At 46.0% G+C, this 7196-nt stretch overlaps 1 protein-coding gene across 21 annotated transcripts in view; it reads left to right on the top strand.

Moving 5' to 3' along the window:
• Nucleotides 1–4777: 4777 nt before the first annotated feature.
• Nucleotides 4778–7196, top strand: part of ZNF567 (zinc finger protein 567) — a 32029-nt gene continuing 29610 nt past the window's right edge. For 9 of the 21 annotated variants that reach the window (XM_089319476.1, XM_089319488.1, XM_089319475.1 and 6 more), the window contains exons 1-2: nt 4778–4915; nt 6143–6421. The gene's annotated coding sequence lies outside the window, so the exon portion shown is untranslated. Of the gene's footprint in view, nt 4916–6142; nt 6422–7196 lie in introns of those variants that run through there. The other 12 variants (XR_016224888.1, XR_016224885.1, XR_016224886.1 and 9 more) reach the window with 5 other exon arrangements.

The raw sequence follows: 7196 nt of genomic DNA, 5'->3' as shown, positions 1-7196 counted from the left end.
CCCAAACCTATTCTGCAAGTTATTTCCCCAGTGCCAGAATGCTATTCAGATAGACAAACTATGAACCGGCAGAGTCCCCACAAGAATTCTCTGACCTGTGAAATGGAGAGCTATTAAGTGGAAACTACTAAAATTGACTCTACGTTGAAATATAGTAAACCAAAAGCAATACCACATTCCTGAAGGGATTACAGAGGTAAGTGCCATCACTAAGGACTTGAGGGTGGTGATTCCCTCAGCCCCACAACCCTATTCCTTCAACACCAGGACCCCATTCAACTTGCCTGTTTAACCTGTGCAAAAGACAGATATTGAAGGATTACAATTGATTGTTTTAGGCTTAATCAGGTGATGACTCAAATTGCAACACTGAAGTAGATGTGGTTTCATGAACACATCCTCTGGTAGCTGGTATGCAACTACTGATCTGGCAAATGCTTTTCTCTTCATCCCTATTACTAAGACCACCAGAAGCAGTGTACTTGCAACTGGCAAGGATAGTAATACACTTTCAGTATGCTACCTCAAGGGTATGTCAGTCCTCTAGTCATAGGTCATAATTTAGTTCTCAGGGATGCTGATTATTTTTTTCATCCATAAGGTATCATTATATTACTTATATAATATTCATATATTGAATATTATACTTATTAATTGTATTATGCTGATTGGGCCTAGTGAACAAGTAGCAACAACTAAGACATGTAAATCCAACAAAAATTCATGGGCCTTCTACTTCAGTGAAATTTCTTGGGGTCTAGTGATGTACATGGCAAGATATCCTAAAATGAAGGGCAGCGTTGTTGAATCGGCCCCTCCTACAACCAAAAAGGTGGCACAACACCTACTGTGCCTCTTCGGATTTGGGAGGCAAAATAGTCCTCATTTGGGAGTGTCACTTTGGCCAACTGCTGAGTAACCCCAAAAGCTGCGAGTTTTGATAAGGACCTAGGAACAAAAGCAAGCTCTGCAACAGATCCAGGCGGTTGTGCCGGTTGCTCTGCCATGGGCCATCATACATAGTTTTTGTGAACTATCTGTTCCTGCCTTTTACTCAACTTTTGTCAGTTTTTTGGTCTTTCCCTCACTTTTTTTTTTTTTTTGACAGGCAGAGTGGACAGTGAGAGAGAGAGACAGAGAGAAAGGTCTTCCTTTGCCGTTGGTTCACCCTCCAATGGCCGACGCGGCTGGCGCGCTGCGGCCGGCGCACCGCGCTGATCCGATGGCAGGAGCCAGGAACCAGGTGCTTTTCCTGGTCTCCCATGGGGTGCAGGGCCCAAGCACTTGGGCCATCCTCCGCTGCACTCCCTGGCCACAGCAGAGAGCTGGCCTGGAAGAGGGGCAACCGGGACAGAATCCAGCGCCCCGACCGGGACTAGAACCCGGTGTGCCGGCGCCGCAAGGCGGAGGATTAGCCTAGTGAGCCGCGGCGCCGGCCTTTTCCCTCACTTTTAAAGATTTAAAAAAAATAATAGCAATTGTTGTGGACTTATTTGTTCCACACACCCTCCCTTCCAATTGCATATACTGAAGTCCTAAGCTTCAGTACCTTACAATGTGGTTACTTGGAGACAGGGCCTTTGAAGAGGTAATCAAGTTAAAATGGTGAGCCCCTACCCAAGTGACTGGTACCCTCATATATACAGATTAGGACACACAGAGAAGAATATCAGATACATGCAGAGAAAAGATCACATGAGGACCCAAGAAGATGGTCATCCACAAGCCAAACAGGGGACCTGAGGAGAAACCAAAACTAGTGATACCTTGATCTTGGACTTCAGCCTCCAGAACTGGGACAAAACAAGATTCTGTACTAAACCAGTTCATATTTTGTTATGGCAGCCCTGGCAAACTAATACAGGACTATTCCCCTATAATCTGTGATGTGTCTTGTAAATATTTTTAATGTCATCAAATTATTTCAATATTTTTAATTTTCAAATATTTTCTTTCTTTTAAAGATTTATTTTATTTATTTCAAAGGCAGTTACAGAAAGAGAGAGACAGCAACAGAGACAGAGTGATCTTCCAGCTGCTGGTTCACTCCCCAGATGGCTGCAATGGCCAGAGCTGGGCTGACCCGAAGCCAGGATCCAGGAGCTTCTTCCAGGTCTCCCACATGGGGTGCAGGGGCCCAAGCACTTGGGCCATCTTCCACTGCATTCCCTAGTGCATTATCAGGGAGCTGGATCAGAAGTGGGGCAACCAGAACTGAAACCAGCACCCACGTGGGATGCTGGCGCTAGAGCCTGTGGCTTTACCCACTATGCCACAACACCGGCCTCGATATTTTCTTTTACTACATCTATTTTATGAGTCACAGAAAGCTTTTTCCTACACTGAGATTAAAGAAGAATCACTAATGCTTTCCTCTAGGACTTGTATGGTTTCAATTTTACATTTACATCCCTGATGTATTTGGAGTTTACTTTTAGGTATAAGTCTAATTTTATTTTTTGCCAAGTGGCAAACTGTTTGTAACAGCTATGTGCTTATATTTCAACATTTTAATTTGAAATCATTATGGATGTACATGAGGAAATAATACAGTGAGATATTACATAACCTTCACCTAGTTACCCCCAATGATAATATCTCACGTAAGCATCGTATAATATTACTAGGCTATCAGCATTGATGCAAATCACAGACCTTATTCACATTTTACCAGTTTTACATGCGCCCTTTGTATATGCACCCTTCGTATATGTTGCTTTTATCACATGTATAGAATCACTTGGCTATCACCACCATAATGATTTAAACAGCTCTATACAAGCACACCCCTGTGTTATTCTTTTATAGGCACAATCATTTTGCCTTTGCCTCCCAATTCCTGGCAGTCTCTAATCTGTTCATGTCTATAGTTCTGTCATTTTAAGAATGATCTATTGATAGATTTGTACAGTTTATAACTTTGAGACTGGCTTTTTCGACTTAGCATATAATTCCTTTGATAACAGTATCAGTAGTCACTACAACACAGTCTGATCAATATATAAAAATATAAAAATGGAAAGTTAAACACTTTGTCACAATTATCTGCCACTATGTAACCACGACAAAAGTTTGTGTCCTAAAAAAAAATTTCATTATTCTGGGGGCTGGCAGTTTGGGTGTTTGGCTTGCCTGAATGGTCCTTCTGCCTCACTTAGGTGACAGCTGTCAGCTGTTGAGCTGTAGGAGCTAAGTGGCCCACGATGTAATCTGAAATACCTGGCAGTTGTTGCTGTCAGCTGGACCTCTTGCGCCATAGTCTTCTGTCTTTAAGCAAGCTGGCCTTAGCCTTCAGGCACATGGTGGGTTCAAGCAGAAAAAAAAGACAAGAGCAAAAGCTCCAAGACGTCCTCAAGCTTTGTTCTGGAAATCTCAAATGTCACCTAAATCACGTGAATTCTGTTGTTTAAAGCACATCACAAGGCCCTACCCAACCAAGCACGGCTGGCATATTAGAACAGATGTCCCCTTTTCTGAGAAACAAAAGCGAAGAGAACATAAAAAGAGAGTAACTGACTCTGACCTTGGTTTTCAGCTGCACTCAGTGTTTGTTTTCTCAGGGCTCTTGTCTCAGACAACTTCAGGGAACGGGGAAAGGGGAAAGAGAGGGTAGGGAGTCATGAGGCATTTGGTAAATTGGAAGAAATTCTTCAACTCACAAGTTCTCAAAATGGACCATACACATACTTAGAAGTAAAAGAGAGATGAGAGTACCACTAAGCCTTCTCAGTATCCAAGGAAAAGGGCAGCTCACTGATAGAAAGGCCTAGAAACTTTGTCCAAATTTGCAGCAGTTTCCTGGGGAGACAGCTCCGGAACCGATGTGGTTTTGAGACATGAAACTTGACTTCAGAGAATTCCCGAGAGGTCCTCAGGCCAGACTCCTACTCCTAGTCTCTCCTAATTACATCTTCCTGGGGCTTGCCCAAAGACCACTTCCAGCTTTAAAAGCCTCATTCCCAAACCAGCTGTGGGTGTTTTCGTTTGCAACCTTTATTCTACCACTTCAAATATCTGAATTCCCTTTTGATGACCATTTCTCTGTATCTGAGGTCCATATGGCAATAAAGCAGGAGAAGGAGGAGGGAACTCAGAGGTACAGATTCCAACAATCCAACCTAAAGTTGCGTCGTAGGCGGGTACTCGCTCCACGGACACTCGCATAGGCGGGTACTCGCTCCATGTACACCCGCTCGGTATTGAACAGCAGGCCGGAAGTGCCTTGACACAGATAACTCATGCCAGGCTTCATTGCAAGGCGACTCTGTTTATCACAGTCATCTAGAGGAGTCTTCACAGGCAGACAGACACCTAGAGATCTTCCACAGACCCCTCAGACCCAACATTAAACTCGGAATTGTAGAAATGGAGCTCTACCCTGTTACACAGTCACCTAATTAAAAGCCTCTTGCATCCATGGTGGTTGTGTCACACACCCCACATGACGACCGACCGCAGTCACCCAAAACGTCTTGCATCCGAGCAGGCATACCCGTGCTCGGTCACGCACCTGCCACGGTCTATCAGCGCGCGCACACTCCTGCCTCATCAGGTCCACAAACACATCACACACGACACACGCACACGCACAGGCCTGAGCTTTGGGCTACGCACGCCCTGGCCGTGTCCTGAGAGCGAGGAACTTCCTCATCGTGAGCGCCTTGCGCACCCAAGAAATCCAGTCAGCCCTCAGAATCAGACAACTCTGAGCTTGGAAAGGGAAACGAAGAACGAAATTCCAGAGCGGCGCCGAGACGGCGCGGGGAGCTGTGGGAAGCGTAGTCCAAGACCGGGAAAACCCCGGATGTGGAGAAAGCGCGCGTAGCCCCGACTCAGCAGTTCTCACCGCGGAGACCCCTGGGAAGTACCGTCCGCGCGAGAGTACGCAGGCGCAGGCTGCTGGCCCCGGCCGAAGGTGAGGCTTTGGGACCTCCTGTAGAGGAGGCGGGTGATGGTGGGCTCCATTGGGACGGCCGGCGAGAGAGGCGGGAACCTGGGCCAGGGAGAGAGAAGGGAGGGAAGAAGGAAGTTAGGCCGAGGAGGAAAGCGAGAGCCCGGCCCTAGAGGCGGCGAAGAGGGAAGTGAGCGCCTAGGCAAAGGCAGCCGGGAGCGCGGGCCGCGGAGCGCGGAGCCTGGACCCGGAGTCCGAGGCTTGGCGAGCAGGCACGGGCAGGAATTTTGTCCGTTTCTCGCCCCGCGAGGAAACCCCAGCGCCGGACGCCCGGCCTGACCCCCGGCAGGCGCCCAGTTTTGGGGATTCCTGGTTGGGAGGGGCGGGGACAGCGGTTGCTGCTCTTTGTGACATTATGGAATTGGTTGTTCTAGAACTGAGAGGGTCTCTGCGCATATCTAAGTTTTAAATTCGGCGCAAGTCGATCTGTGTTTGGGGCTGTACTTGGCTTTGGAGACTGGGGATTCTGAATGAAATTTTGTTATTTTGTGTGTAAGTATATTACGGGCTTTGGAGATTGTGCGTGGGATGCAGGCCCGTGAAATTAGGATGGGTGATGGCTGTTACAGCCGTGAATATGTTTTACTTTTGAAGTGTGCACAATCCATGAGGACTCTGAATGTGACCCATTTGTGACTGAAAACGGAGTACTTAAGAAACTGGGTGCTAGGAAGTTAGTACGTATTGTTAGATTCTCAGGATACCAGTCATTTTATATGCCAGAGAATTTGACTGAGACGATTAAGCAAGATAAGCAGAGGTTTTCAAATGAAGTGGAAGAGGTAAAATAATTTTCAGATGGTAGGATCTAATATGGGAAACCCCAAATTGAGCAGTAATATATTGAAATGGGTGCAACACCATTGCAAACACACAGAAACTTTCTCCCATAACTGCCACTCCCAAATTTTCTGTTTGGGTGACTTATTTTTTTCTGCTACTGGATGAATTTCTGGGAGGTTCAATCACTTCTTCATTCATTATTGTAAGAGAAATATAAAATCCGTTGAACATTTAAGCAAAATCAGCCTCATAATAGCCATTTAGCTAAATAAAATGTTCACTGTAGTAATCAAACTTGTCCTAAGGGCGGAAGTTTTCTCCCTCTGCTGCTGTAGGGTGAAGAGATACATCATCAGTTTCTTCTCTGATTCCCCAACCTCTGTTTTGTCTTCCCTTTATTCTCTGTAGGTGGGTTATCTCCAGCTCAGATGGATTGGGACCTGAGAAAGGGAAGACATGTCCAGAGTCAGGGACAAGCAGCAGCTAACAAGACTGGTACCGTTATAATCTAGTGTAGGTCGTCTCTTCTGAGACAGCTGCTGCTGGGCCACTTCTCAGTTGCCGCCTCAGCTCTTCCTGTAGGCATGGTGTGGCCCACACACACTGTTGGGTCTTATTTGTCCAGTTGGAGAGGATCCAAGACAACCCAGGCAGCCTCCATCCATGGAATCCTCATCTAATGCTCAGGTGAGAATTAGCCACCATGTGACTTTGCTCTCCAAATCCTGGGAATATGTACATTTTAGCCAAGAATTCACTCAAACCTTTGGTTCCTAGTGGCCTCAGGGTCAGAGGACGTCTCTACTTTTCCGCCTCCAACAATAATTTATTTTATAGTTATGTCTAACAGATTTGTGAGACTTTTTTTTCTTCTAGATTTATTTATTTATTTGAAAGAGTTAAACAGAGAGAAGCAGAGGTAGAGAGAGAGGAAGAGAGGTCTTCCCTTTGCTGGTTCACTCCCCAATTGGTCGCAATCGCCAGAGGTACACCGATCCAAAGCCAGTAGCCAGGAGCTTCTTCCAGGTCTTCCACATGGGTCCAGAGGCCCAAGGAGTTGGGCCATCTTCTGCTTTCCCAGGCCATAGCAAAGATCTGGATCAGAAATGGAGCAGCCAGGACTAGAACTGACACCCATATGGGATGCCTCCACAGTGCCGGCCCCGACAATGTTTTTAAAGTAATTTACTTCCCTAAAGAGACACTGCTATCCACCAATCTCTTCAGCCTCTTGAGGTAAGAGTTGAATTAATGGTTGTAAAACTTTATAGTCAGTAGCTTTAGGAGGCCCTATTTTAGAATGAGGGATTCTAGAAGTTTGTTTCAGTCACCATCTTTGGGACATCAGCTGAGACTGAGGTGGAATTCCAAGTTACTATCCCGTTGAAAATGAAGAATGATAAAAACCCAGAGGGCTGCAGGAAAAATATTAACAGATCACACAGGTTCCACGGGTATGTGT

The sequence above is a fragment of the Oryctolagus cuniculus genome, chromosome 18 (genome assembly GCF_051225735.1).
Source record: "Oryctolagus cuniculus isolate XC-2025 breed Fujian yellow rabbit chromosome 18, ASM5122573v1, whole genome shotgun sequence".
Lineage (NCBI taxonomy): Eukaryota > Metazoa > Chordata > Mammalia > Lagomorpha > Leporidae > Oryctolagus > Oryctolagus cuniculus.
Note: the sequence above shows the minus strand (reverse complement) of the source record. Positions and strands in the feature narration are given on the sequence as shown.